This window comes from Thamnophis elegans, chromosome 14 (genome assembly GCF_009769535.1).
Source record: "Thamnophis elegans isolate rThaEle1 chromosome 14, rThaEle1.pri, whole genome shotgun sequence".
Lineage (NCBI taxonomy): Eukaryota > Metazoa > Chordata > Lepidosauria > Squamata > Colubridae > Thamnophis > Thamnophis elegans.
The window spans coordinates 11512122-11526819 of record NC_045554.1 but is presented as its reverse complement, the minus strand read 5'-3'; the positions used below and the strand labels follow the sequence as shown (position 1 = coordinate 11526819).

The 14698-nt window shown below is 41.9% G+C and overlaps 1 protein-coding gene across 3 annotated transcripts in view; it reads left to right on the top strand.

Moving 5' to 3' along the window:
* Window positions 1–4082: 4082 nt before the first annotated feature.
* Window positions 4083–14698, top strand: part of PIGQ (phosphatidylinositol glycan anchor biosynthesis class Q) — a 39131-nt gene continuing 28515 nt past the window's right edge. The window contains exons 1-2 of one of the 3 annotated variants that reach the window (XM_032230306.1): window positions 4083–4149; window positions 5558–5802. The gene's annotated coding sequence lies outside the window, so the exon portion shown is untranslated. Of the gene's footprint in view, window positions 4150–5557; window positions 5803–12080; window positions 12202–14698 lie in introns of those variants that run through there. The other 2 variants (XM_032230308.1, XM_032230307.1) reach the window with 2 other exon arrangements.

Sequence of the window (14698 nt, the reverse complement as noted above, 5' to 3'; positions counted from 1 at the left end):
AAGAAATGAAGACAAGAGAAAATGTTTTATCAGAATTCATATTCCTCACTCTCATGCCCATTCCATCCATACCTGGGTCCTATCTCCACATGGGACCCTTCCTCTGCTCCCCAGGGCTTCGTCTGTACGTACCTTCCATCATCTGATCCTTCAGCTGCTCAGTTAGTAACACAGTTGTGAAGTGAATCTGTTTTCCCCAACTGACTTTGCTCGTCGCAAAAGGGGACTGCATGACGCCGGGACACTGCAGCCATCATAAATAGGAAGCAGTTGCCATGCACCCACATTTTGATCATGTGACCAGGGTTATTCTGCAAGCGTCGTAAGTGTGAAAAATGGCCATGAGTCCCTTTTTTTCCAGTGCCTTCATAACTTTGAACAAAGAAAGGGTTGTAAGTCGAGAACTACCTGTATTATTTTTATAAATGCACCCATTTCTTTGCCACATTATCGCATCAAATCTGCATTCACTTGTCCGACAATACTTCAACCTACTCTAGCGAGGAAATATAATTTGCAGTGATTCCTTTTTTCATGGAGAAGACCCGCAGCCGCCCCAAAGAAAGCAAACAGCCTCAACAAATGACACAGGCAAGAAGAGAACCTGAAATTGGTGCTAAATGAACAGTTTGTCCGATAATTAACTTTTTCTTCCTTAATGGACTTTTGTGTAGCAAGGAAAACGTCAGAAGAGACGTCAGAAGGTGGGAAAAGGAGGTTTTTTCTTAAGATGGTACTAGTGAGAATATTTTGATCTGGAAAGGGGGAGAAGACCCAATTTTTAGCTTTTAGGCTGGTCGGGACAATGGGAATGGAAGAGGATGTGGATTGGTGATAGGGCTCTAAGGTGGTGATTAGGAAGTATGGAATGGAAGAGAAAGGAGACTGATTTTAAAGGTAGAGACGAGAGAAGGTTAAAGAGTGACTCTAATTGAGGGGTGTGGCCCACCAGAGGCATCTTCAGAGAATGGGAAGAAAACAAGCAAGGTTTATGGCAGGGGTGTCCAACCTCAGCAACTTTAAGACCTGTGGACTTTAACCCCCAAATTCCCCAGCAAACATGTTGGCACTTGGTCTCTGGGAGAACTCTTAATGGTACCCTGTTTCCCCCAAAATAAGACAAGGTCTTATTTTCTTTTTGACCCCCGAAATAAGCACTTGCCCTTATTTTTGAGGAGATCTTATTATTTTTCAGGTGCAGGAGGCAGCGAGTGTGGTCACCTCATGGCTGCTGCTGTGTTGCAATATTTTCAGGGGAGGGCTTATTTTAGCGCATGCACTCAAAAATCCGATTGGGCTTATTATCCGGGGAGGTCTTATTTTCAGGGTATAAGCCTGCATGTAGTATGTAGAAGATTTTTAGAAGGAGAGATGTACTCCCCTTTTAAAGGAGAGTTAGAAGTTAACTTTTAAGTTAGAACAATTAACCAGTGGAACAACTCGCCTCCAGAAGTTGTGAATGCTCCAACATGGGAAGTTTTAAAGAAGAGAATGGATAACCAATTGTCCGAAGTGGTGTAGGATTTCGTGCCTAAGCAGGGGCTTGGACAAGAAGATCTCCAAGGTCCCTTCCAACTCTGTTATTCTATTCTATTCTATTCTATTCTATTCTATTCTATTCTCTATTCTAATCTATTCCATTCCATTCCTGTCCTATCCTGTCCTGTCCTCTTGTTCTGTTCTACTCTACTCTACTCCACTCCATTCCACTCCACTCCATTCCATATTTTCTATTCTATTCTATTCCATTCCATTCTCTATTCTATTCTATTCTATCGTATATACTCGAGTATAGGCCGACCCGAATATAAGCCGAGGCACCTAATTTTACCACAAAAAACTGGAAAAGTTATTGACTCGAGTATAAGCCTAGGGTGGGAAATGCAGCAGCTACCGGTAAATTTCAAAAATAAAAATAGATACCAATAATGTTTTTGAATATTTATTTCAAAGAAAAACAGTAAACTAGCGGTGTATTCAATGAAATACTTCACTCACCTCATGATGCTGATGTCCCGCTGTGATGATGATGTCCCGTGCAGCCGCGGGAGCGATGTCCCGCCTCCTATGACACACGGCACAGTGATTCCTATCATTGGATCACTGTACCAGAGGAGGTGGGACATCGCTATGTGGCTGCTTGCCATAACAAGGAGGAGGTGGGACATCGTTGCAGAGCGGCAGGAGGGGGAGGAAGGGGAATCGTAAGACAGCCCTGCATTACATTAGAACGTGAGGAGGGGGGATGGTGCGGTGCGCGCTGCGCGGCAAACTGACACAGAGGGAGGGGAAACTCACAGGGGCACTGGGCCATTCACGAGCGTCACCCAGCGGCATGGCCCCGCCCCTTTTTCTCCTCCATTTCGGGCAAATTTTTCACTGACTCGAGTATAAGCCGAGGCGGCTTTTTTCAGCCCAAAAAGTGGGCTGAAAAACTAGGCTTATACTCGAGTATATACAGTATTCTATTCCTGTCCTGTCCTGTCCTGTCCTGTCCTGTCCTGTCCTGTCCTGTTGTTCTGTTCTGTTCTGTTCTGTTCTACTCCACTCCACTCCATATTTTCTATTCTATTCTATTCCATTCCATTCTCTATTCTATTCCTCTATTCTATTCTATTCTTTATCATTTTATTCTATTCTGCTCTGTTCTATTCCACTCTTTTGTGATAGGCAAAAGGAGGTATGATGGGAGAAATTGGCAGATTAAAGAATCAGCCGTTGAAAATTTAAGGCATCTCTTCTTCTGACCAGAAGAGAATCCCAATTTCCAGCTATTATTGAAACCTGGTTGGGCAAGGATGACGAGTTTCCCTCTTTGAGATGGTATTTTCAGTCATGAACCCCAGAAGCAATCCTGTGTAGGACAATGTTTCTCAACCTTGACCGTGTTCAGATGAGTGGACTTCAACCCCCAGAATTGCTCAGTCAGCCATGAACCTATTTGCATCATACTTGTGTTTTGTTATTTAAAACCAATATTGTAGAGTTGTATTGCAAGCCACTTATTTGGCTAAGACGGCAGTGAAGCATAAATAAATATAGTAAGCTTCTGTGGCACAGTGGCTTCTGTGTTTTTATCTGTTGATTTTCATTTTAATTGGTTTTCATTGTATTTATGCCAGTTTATTTTTTGCTGTTTTCAACTGAGAAAAATTTTCGGGCACTGATCCGGTAGTAATGGTAGCAGGAACCCACTCCTGATGATGTAATCTTCTTGGGTGCCTTGCGCTGAGATGGGTAGAGGGCAGGGATGAAATTCAGCAGGTTCTGACAGGTTCTGGAGAACCAGTAGTGGAAATTTTGAGTAGTTCGGAGAACCGGCAAATACTACCTCTGGCTGGCCCCAGAGTGGGGAGGGAATGGGGATTTTGCAATATCCTTCCCCCAGGAGTGGGGAGAGAATGGGATTTTGCAGTATCCTTCCCCTGCCATGCCCACCAAGCCATGCCCACAGAATTGGTAGTAAAAAAAAATGAATTTCACCATTGGTAGAGGGCTAATCCTACCTTTGGTGGATCCTGGGTGAGGGCATTTGCCTATGAATAGATCTAGCTATCTCTTTATCTCTTAAGTAAGGACATCTGCTGTGGGCTATTGAGGGGGAGTGGGGGCTATTAAGAGTGAGTCTGTTTCCTGCCTAAAAACATGTTTCCCCATTTTCTCATCCAAGGAAATATAATATTCTGCCTTTTTAATTTTTCCTAAATTGTTTCATTTTTCTAGGAGAGGGGTGGGTGCTAACGTCCTACACTATAAATCTAAAGGATAACTTTCTGTAATGAAAGACTGCCTTTTATAATAAAAGACACACTGCCATGGTGCCAAAGACAGATATTAAAGAGGGAAATTGCATATGGGGAGATTCTGAGCCATTCGGTAGAATTATCAGCTTCCAACAAAATAGTTTGGAGGCAGACAAGGCTAATCCTCAAACAGATAACAGTTGAGATGGCATGAAGCTTATCAGGAAATTGGAAGATCCAGACCTTCCATTGAAAGAAACCTATGTATCTGCCCAGGGCGTGGACAGCAACGGTTAATTTTGCTTTGCAGACTAAAGGCTCTTCATGCAATGAGCAGGGCGCATTTGACAATTTGAAAAGCCGCTACAAGAGCTTCCACTTTCTGCATTACTGTACATTTAATCAGGTTGGTATGAAATAAAAGCCAGATTCATTCCTGATGTAAGCAAACCGCATTTCATATGTGTGTAGATTGTCAGTGAATTTTTGTGTCTGTAATGTCTGTATTGTGGCATCAAATTACATGCTGCACATGGGTAAACTTGCAAGTTCTGTTCTATGGTTGTGTGCATGGGGGGTGTGTAATTAATACACACATGAATTTAATATTGTTGGGGGGGAATATGCTGACTCTGTAAACTGCTTAGAGAGGGCTGCAAAGCACTGAAGCGGTATATAAGTCTACTGCTATTGCTGTATTGCTATAAGTTAAAAAAGATCATTCAAGTCAAAACCAAGTTGCTTAAGAATAAAGTCATGGTTTATTTCTTTATTTTCACTATGGTAGGAAATATAAAGTAAAATATTTCAGGTGGTTCTGTATTTGTAGAATGTAAGACAACATCTTTGAGAATTTTCAGAGATTTTTTTAACCAATTTGACCGATGTAGTGTGACTTTTATATTATTGATCTTTTATTTCAGTCTTCTTGAAACTTGACATTTGGACTTGAACTCCCAGAATTCCCCAGCCATCTGGCTGGGGAATTTGGGGAATTGTAATCCGCGCATCAGCCAAATTTACAGAAAATATTTACAGGCCCCTGGACATAAATTGTTTCAACTCCTACCCTCAAAACGACATTAGAGAGCACTGCACACCAAGACAACTAGACACAAGAACAGTTTTTTCCGAACGCCATCACTCTGCTAAACAAATACTTCCCTCACCACTGTCAAACTATTCACTAAGGCTGCATTACTATTGCTATTAGTCTTCTCATTGTTCCTATCGCCCATGTCCTCCCACTTATGACTGCAGAACTGTACCTTTTTGCTTGTATCCTTACGATTTATATTGATATAGATTGTTTCCTGATTGCTTATTTTTACCCTATGACTATTAAGTGTTGTACCTTTTGATTCTTAACAAATATATCTTGTGCATTTATGTACATTGAGAGCATCTGCACCAAAGACAAATTTCTTGTGTGTCCAATCACACTTGGCCAATAAAGAATTCTATTCTATTCTAGAAACACTGCATTTTAATGTCCCCAAAAAGGACAAACTTCCGCTCCTTTATTTGCATTCAGTGAATTTGTTTCTGAGGGGCAACGTGTGGAAAGCTCAGCATTATCAGAATAACGACCCGCCTTTATTGTTAATGTTTAACATTGTATTATTGTTATTAACTTTATTATTGATATTGTCCATCAATAACAATAACGGGCGAGTGGGGGAATCGTCATTAAGCAAAACGAAAAGAGCAGCTTCCCCCCCCCTCCATAAAAATGGGTCGAACTGCTGGTGGGAGCAAATAAAATAGTAGTAAAAATCTAAAATTAAACAGCGGGATCCGTTTCAAAAATACAGGGCAACGGGGAACGCCTCCATTCTTTTGGCAAAAAGGGAAGCTCGATGAAGCGGAACTCAATGTAGACGAACGCAGGAGATCGCCGGAAGGCTATTAGGCAAGGACGGCCCGGACGGACGTCTTTGAGGGACGGACTGCGTCTCCTAGTAACCATCCAGGAGCACCCGGAAGTGGGTTGAATGTCAAGCGGCGCGAGTTCTTTTCTGCCTCTTCCGTGTTTCGGGGGGCGGCAAAAGCGAGGGGGGTAAGTTTGGGGAAGAAAGGGGGGCTCTCCACTAAAACGGGGGCAAATGAGGACAAGGTAGCCCCCATTTTTTGCCTAGGGTCCGTGCACCTATTCGAACCCTAGAATAAGCATCGCTTAAACTGAGTTTGTTGAATAAACCACCATGGGTTGGGTCTCTCTTGGGATACTGGGCCTTTCACCGATCTAGAATTCCCGTGGGAGGGCTCGCCTGATGCAGGAATCAAACCCAGGGATTGGGAGTGGGGGGGTGTTGTGTGAATTGGGCCACCAAAGGTTCCCCAGTTGAGTCCTGGAAGTGCCTGGATGGGAAGCAGATGGGCGAACAGGGTCGCCTTGTTCCTTAGGAGGGACCCCGTAGGGGAAGAAGCTTTGGCGGATTGTAAAAGGGCTGGGATCTGCTTTGGGTTAAGGCAGAATGGGTTGGGATGGGGGTCTTTGGAGGGAGGGCATTTGGGAGAAGACGTTTACTTTAGTTTAGTTCATTGTCATTGCACCTTGTACAACAAAATTAAATGCAGTCTTCAGTGTACAATGACAGTTCAGGTTGTGGTTGGTAAAGGAATCATGTGCCTTCATTAAGCAAGACATCAGGTGGAGGCTGTTTCCCCATTGACTTGACATATTGGAAGCTGGCAGTGAAGATCACAAGGGGTGATGATGTGACTGTGGGAAGCTGTGACCATTGTAACTGTGTGCCGTTGCCAAGCACCCCAATCATCATCCTGTGACAGTGGGGACACTGGGGTGCAGTCTTGGGGAAGAGAGTCTTTGTGGGAGGATCTTTTTTTTATAATTTTTTTTTATTTTTATTTTCCTTTAATACAAACATTTCATCATTAATCAGTGTGTCATCTGAGTACAATTTTTTGTGTCACAGTAATTAAAGCTTGCCATTATATTCTTTATATAGGTTTAATCGTATCTTAACATTACATCTTAACATACCTACTATTGTAACATTTCTCTTCCCAATTTATTTAATTGTATGATACATTTTCCCATGCTCATTCTCCAGCCAATGGTAAAATAGCTCCCATATAATATAATAATCAGGTTCTTCCTTTCGTTTAATTGCTAATGTTAATCTGTTCATTTCTGCACATTCTAATATTTTCTTAATCACGTTTTCATCTGTAGGGATTCCTTCAGCTTTCCAATTTTGTGCAAATACAATTCTAGCCACAGTTATTACACAATAATCAAATATACATTTTCTTTACTATATTTCCCTGGTAGGATACCCAACAAAAACAATTCAGGTTTTAAATCAATATGTTGCTGCATCATCTTCTTCAACCTTGGGGGGGGGGGTCTTTGAAAGACAATGTTTGTGGAGAATCTTTGGGGTGGATCTTTGAAGTGGGTTCTTGGGGGGGAGATGTTTGGGGTGGGCTCTTGCAAAGAGAGTCCTTGGCATGGAGTCTTTGAGGAGGATCTTTGGGTTGGGGTCTTTAGAAAAGATATTTGGGATGGGATCTTTAGAAGAGGATATTGGGCTGGCTTGATGTTTGAAGTGGGGTCTTTGTGGAGGACCTTTGAGCTGGGGTTTTGGGGGGAGGAGGATCTTTGGGGGAAGATCTTTGGAGTTGGGTCTTTAGGGGGAGACCAGCTCCTGCAAGGGAGGCCTGAACATGGGTGATGACGCAGGAGGTTATATGTACCTGCCCAGTTAAGGTCTTCGTCGCTTGCTTAAAGGGAAGGTAGTAAATGCAGGCTCAAATGGAGGCATTAAAGTCTTGACAGCTTATGGTGCAATCAGTTTTTTGTTTTTAAGATTCAGGAGATTTTTCACATATTTGCATTTTTTAAAATTAGAGTTGAATTAAACCCTGGGTTGTTTGTGTTATAATAAATAGAATCTAGAAAGAAGAGCAAGGTGGCAATTTCGGTAGGCCACGTGTCCCACCAACATCTACCACCCATTGGGGTCCTCCAAGCACCCTGGTCCAACAACCAGATTTTTATTTATTCATGCCTTCCCTCTATGAAGGTTGGGCAAATGTTCATTCTTCAACTACTAAGTAAAATGTTATCCTTTAGAACTGCTGAACTTCCCTTTAGTGGTGTTTTTTTTAAACTTCCCTTTAACTTTTTTTTTTTTAAAAAACCCTCACTTCTTATGGTTTGTTGCAGTCGGCCAAATGTTTAGACTTGATTTTATATTTTTATCCACCTATTGACTCTTTCTCAAAGACCTGAAATAGGCAAATGATGTTGTTTGATGGTGTTAAAGGTCTTATTGCAGGATGCATGCTGTTTCAAGTAAAGCTGCTTTTTTGCAGTTGACAGTCATTTTGTCAGTGCCATTGGTGTTTAAGTGGTGCTCCAGATGTTTTGGGATTTGACATTTTTATGTGTCGAGTCCTTCCTAAGGACCCGGGGTAGTCAGATGTTGATTACAGGGTATAGGTTGTTCTGACTAAAGTTGCCTTTTGACTGATGTCTTTTGTTAATGCGCTCTACATGGGGCTACCCTTGAAAAGTGTTCGGAGACTGCAACTAGTCCAGAATGCAGCGAGCGATATTGGGTGTACCTAGGTACGTTGGTACGGTGTACCACGTTACAGCTATCCTCCGTGAGCTGCACTGGCTACCTATTGGTCTCTGGACACAATTCAAGGTGTTGGTTATTACCTTTAAAGCCCTACATGGCTTAGGGCCAGCATACCTGCGAGACCGCCTACTGCCACATTCCTCCCAGCGGCCAGTGAGATCCCACAGGGTGGGCCTCCTTCAGATGCTGTCAGCCAGACAATGTCGGTTGGCGGCTCCCCGGAGGAGAGCCTTCTCTGTGGCTGCTCCGACCCTTTGGAATGAGCTATCCCCAGAAATCCGGATCTTACCCACTCTCATGGCCTTCAGAAAAGCTGTTAAAACCTGGCTATTCCGGCAGGACTGGGGCTGTTGACCTCATTGTTGAGGCCCAGCCCCGATCATAACGAATGTATGTGTGTTGATTTTAACCTGTTTTTATTTTCATTTTTTTATTACTTTTTTTTCCTTCGTTGTAAGCCGCCCGGAGTCCTCCGGGATTGGGCGGCCTATAAATCGTAGAAATAAATAAATAAATAAATAAATAAATAAATAAATAAATAAATAAAGGCGATGATGTTCAATCGGGACACCAGTTGTTTTGGAAATGCACCCTAGGTGCCTATTACTATTGATGTGGTTGCTTTCTTTCACCATAGTTGTTCTATTTTTATTTGTAGGTCTTTGTATTTTGTTAACTTCTCCTGTTACAATTTTATTATTAAGTGTTGATCATTGTTAATTGAGAATCATTTTTTTTTAAAAAAAACTACACCTAAACACAAAATGATATTTTGCTCTTCTGTGCCATGCTCTTGTTGTCAGCATTCCAAGTATCATGTAGAATTAAATCAGAGTCCAAGGCTTAACGATCCTTAAAGTTCCAATTTAATAAAGCAGACATCTTAGCACATCTGTGTTAATCCACACCCAGCTGCTTCCGGTCAGGTGTAAAAGTACGGAGACAAAAGATTACCTTGGCTTCTAGTAAAGAATGAAAACAACACATTCCACAATCCTACTCCTTCTATTCCCCCCTCCCATCAACTATACTAATGGAACAGCATAATGAAATAAGAGAAAGTGTGGCAGGCTAAAATTCTGAAAGGAATATAATTGCAGGCCTGACACTTGTTTTGTTTCTATGATTCCATTCCAGCAATTTGTACTTATAACTGCTGGAGTTGTAGTTACTTAGTCTGAGGTGTAAGCAGATGACAGGGATAGCATCCTCTAAACCTGAGGCCTTTTAGATGTCTTCTGTCTAAACAATTAAAAAAAAACCCTAACATTTCTTCATATTATTGAGAAAATGCATTATGTATAGTTTGGATGCTGTAGGTAAAATTTAAGCCCTTTCTATCTCTAACCATTAAATCTAGCTTGGCTATCAAGAGATCTTTCTTGCTATTCCAGAAAAATCTACGTTGACAAGCAGTTCCTCAAACTTTTCAGGGCTATGTGGTTGCTAAGAAATCTTTCTGTGATTTCTTAGTGTGTTCTCTTAAATTTGTTTGCATTCTTTGGAACAATTTTTTTTCTGTACATTATGTCAATCTTCCCTTTTCGAGCATTGAGGTTTTTTATTTATTTAAAATTGTAAAGCATACATTGCCAGCAAAACGTAAAATACCCAGTTCTTGTTTTCCTATGGAGCCATTTCTACAGTAAGACATAGTGAACAGTGTGATTTTTTTTTTTACGTCTTCAGTTGATCACTTTCTTTTTGCAAGAGTTTCCCTGGCATATATGTTGTGGCTGGGAAAAAACAGACATGGGGATCCGGTTGCAATATATACAGGGTAGGCTTGAGTAGAATGAAACACCAATATTAGTGCTCACGTGTTTAAGTACAAATATTTTACAGAAAAATAGCCCTGTGGCAGAGAAACAATTTTGCAAAGCACAAATACGTCTAATGTTTATTCCTCCCCCCAATGACTTACTTTCCTGGCAGTTGATCTCTTCAGCTAAGCCAGGGGTCAGTAACATTAAACACTCAAAGAGCCACGAAGGTCCTATCCAGAAAACCCACCATTCAATTCTGGAGCCGATCGGAAGTCTGGTTTCTCCACCATAGAGTCTCCTCCTAGTTCAGCATCCTTTTTCCTCTCCCTGTCCTAACCATTCAGCCTAAGCCCTATCAATTGTGGAGCTGACCGGTCTCAGGGAGCCACAGCAGAGGGATGAAAGAGCCACATGCAGCTCCAGAGCTGTGGGTTCCTGACCTCTGAGCTAAGCAACGGGGTGTATAAGGTTTTTCAGTGCTTGCTACTCCTAAAAGTTGCCGCACTGTGAATCTTATTCCTGTTTCTTCCTTCTAAGTCTGGAGATCAATTGACTCTCCAACATTTACCCACACTGACAGCTGCCCCACATTCCTAAGTGAATGTGGGCTGAAGAGGAAATAGCCCCGTCCCAGAAATTGTAGTCCTTCTCTTCTTATAAATTCCATATACATGGTAAAGAACATGTATCAACCAGACACCTCTTTTCTGCCTCAAGAGACTGGGAATTCATCCATAAACAGACACTGCCTCCTGCAACACCATTTGACAGGCTGTGGTTTTTTTTTCTTCCCTGGGTAAGTCAAGGGATTTTCAATGCAAATGAATTGTCCCCTTTTCCAGGGGAAAATGTCAGAGATCAGCTGTACTTTATTTTAACAGAAAGGAAGTCGGCAACAGCTTCCTTTTCTGCATATATGCTTTCCAACCTACCTGATTTCCAATCTAGCCCAGAAAGCTCAAACTGCCCAAAGAGCTGCTGATTCAGTTCTACAGAGGAATTATTGAGTCTGTCATCTGCACCTCCATAACGGTCTGGTTTGGCTCTGCAACCCAACAAGACAAACACAGACTTCAAGGGAATTGCGACAATTGCTGCCAACCTGCCTTCCATTGAGGACCACAGAGTCAAAAAGAGGGCTGTGAAAATAACTACAGACCTCTGGACATAAATTATTTCAACTTCTGCCCTCAAAACAAGGCTATAGGGCACTGCACACCATAACAACTAGACACATGGACAGTTTCCCCCCCCCCAAAAAATGCCATCACTCTGCTAAACAAATAATTCCCTCAACACTGTCAAATAATTGACTAATATTGTATTACTATTATTCTTCTCTTTCTTCCTAGTATCTATCTCTTCCCACTTATGACTATAACTATGTTGCTTGTATCTTTCAATTTATATAATTTTTATTTGTTTCCTAGTACTATTTGATAGCTTATTAGTAACCTTGACTATCACTAAGTGTTGCATCTTTCATTCTTGATGAATGTATTTTATTCTCCTTGGGTACACTGAGAGCTTATGCACCAAAGACAAATTCCTTGTGTGTCCAATCACACTTGGGCAATAAAGAATTCTGTTCTGTTCTATTCTGTTCTGTTCTATTCTATTCCGTCTACCTGCTTTAAACTAACATTTCCATTCTGCTGATTGGACTTATAAAAACAGCCCACAGGAGGGTTTTTTTTTGCACAACAACCTTGGAATGGTGCTGAAGGACAGCAGGCGGCTGGATACTGTAAACTGGTCTTATTGACTGTAATGTTTATGTTTTGTTATTTAAGTTACTTAAAAAGATAAGAGTTCATTCGTTCCAAGGTCACGTGTCACATGCTCAGATGTCACCTTGGATTTTAGAGTGAAAACAGAGGGGTCGATTGGGGCGGAGAATTCAAACAAGTTGATACTATCCCTCTTTCGTGCCTTCCACCTAGGAAATCCTGCAGTCCTTCGTAAAACCTCCTACATGCCACAGCCACAATCTCTAGGGTTTTTTAAAAACTTCTTCTCTTCTCCTTGTTCTTCTGACGCAGAAACCTAAAAGGCAATTCACTTATTAGAAGGGAGGTAAGTGGTGGGACCAATGTCATTGACTAAGCGCGGTGGTGTTGGATTGCTGCTTGCTTATTATTTATTTATTTAAATAGGTTCTCTCTTTGGATTGTCAGGCTCTTAAACACAACCACAACCACTTCACGCACATGACTAGTTTTTCTTTTTCCCTAATTACTTACATAGGGATTATTCTTTATACTATTTATGTTGTTTGTATTTATGCTGTTTGTATTTTACAGGATGCAGTAGCTCGGTGGCTAAGACGCTGAGCTTGTTGATCAGAAAGTTTGGCAGTTCAAATCCCCTAGTGCCGCGTAATGGAGTGAGCTCCCGTAACTTGTCCCAGCTTCTGCCAACCTAGTAGTTCGAAAGCATGTAAAAAATGCAAGTAGAAAAACAGGAACCACCTTTGGTGGGAAGGTAACAGCATTCTGTGTGCCTTCAGTGTTTAGTCATGCCAGCCACATGACCACAGAGAAATCTTCGGACACTGCTGGCTCTTCAGCTTTGAAATGGAGATGAGCACCGCTCCCTAGAGTCAGGAATAAACAGCACATATGTGCAAGGGGAACTTTACCTTTCTTCTATACTATTTTTTATGGCGTCATAACACAACATCGATACCCCCCAAAAAATCACAAAAATTGCATATCAAATGTCTATCAAAATATAAAACATCAGAGCAGTTGAATTGTTTTAAAAAACGCACAGCACAAGGGATGAATACAATTGGGTATAAAATTGAAATTATGTATGAGCAGTTACTCATGGGGTGGCTAAGCCTGTGTCATGTAGCAGGCGCAATGTGGACTAGCCTCCTTTTGGAACACCCAAGGCAATGGTGACCTTGTCAACAGCTAAATAGTGTCTTGTCTTCCGGCTGCTGGATCTCACAAGAATCTGCCAGCAAGAAGAAAGCAGCAGGAATTCGGGGAAAACTGGATTGCTGGTAAAAAGTACAGTAACAGGGAGAGTAACAAAACTGCCCTAGAGATCTTTTGTGACTGCTGTTTTGTGCCTTCTCTGTAGGACTGTACTGATGAAATTAAGCTGCTGATAATGAAAGCCATTAAGGTACTACCGTATATACTCGAGTATAGGCCGACCCGAATATAAGCCGAGGCACCAAATTTTACCACAAAAAACTGGAAAAGTTATTGACTCGAGTATAAGCCTAGGGTGGGAAATGCAGCAGCTACCGGTAAATTTCAAAAATAAAAATAGATACCAATAATGTTTTTGAATATTTATTTCAAAGAAAAACAGTAAACTAGCGGTGTATTCAATGAAATACTTCACTCACCTCATGATGCTGATGTCCCGCTGTGATGATGATGTCCCGTGCAGCCGCGGGAGCGATGTCCCGCCTCCTATGACACACGGCACAGTGATTCCTATCATTGGATCACTGTACCAGAGGAGGTGGGACATCGCTATGTGGCTGCTTGCCATAACAAGGAGGAGGTGGGACATCGTTGCAGAGCGGCAGGAGGGGGAGGAAGGGGAATCGTAAGACAGCCCTGCATTACATTAGAACGTGAGGAGGGGGGATGGTGCGGTGCGCGCTGCGCGGCAAACTGACACAGAGGGAGGGGAAACTCACAGGGGCGCCGGGCCATTCACAAGCGTCACCCAGCGGCATGGCCCCGCCCCTTTTTCTCCTCCATTTCGGGCAAATTTTTCACTGACTCGAGTATAAGCCGAGGCGGCTTTTTTCAGCCCAAAAAGTGGGCTGAAAAACTAGGCTTATACTCGAGTATATACAGTATTTTGAGGGGGGTGGGATGCAGGGCAATCAGGCTATTGCTAAAGACATTGGAGCCTTCCACGATTAAACGCTGGGTACTCCAGCTGGGCTCTCGATAGAAACTTCCCATTAAGTACTTAATGGCTTTTTTGAACTGCAAAAATGTGGGTACGTAACACCCCACATTATGCTGGGATTTAGAAAGGAATCCTGTATTGTTTTTGAGAGTGGCATCATCAGCATAGTGACTTCAAATGCCTTTGGAGTATAAAAAGAAACCCCAGCATTTGACTTAATAGATGAAATGCTTGCTTTTAATTAGACCACCCAGTTTTCTTCCTTTCAAGAGAACTTGAGTTCTGAACTATTCAGTTGCAACTGGCTTTGGAGCTGATTCATTAATCTAATCTGCCGTGGCAGCCCTTGTGCTTGTTTAGTTTAATCATCTGATTAATGAAGTTAATTGTTCCCGTGGCAGCTGTACAGAGAAATGCCACTTTATCCACATTTCATAGTTGGAAAATAATAACAATTGGAGACCCTTTAGCTCCCCTTTGTCCTGTAATAAGTGATTATCTGAGAGATGGCTGTTTAACATATTTATTCTGTTATATTTATATTCCATCGTTGTACAACTCAAGAAAGCGTACATAATGTTCCCATCTCCTCTTTTTCCTCACAAAGAACCCTGTAAAGTAGATTGAATTGAGAGGGGGGGAGAGGGAAAGTGTGTGTTTTTGAATAATACAGCTGTTCTCCTGT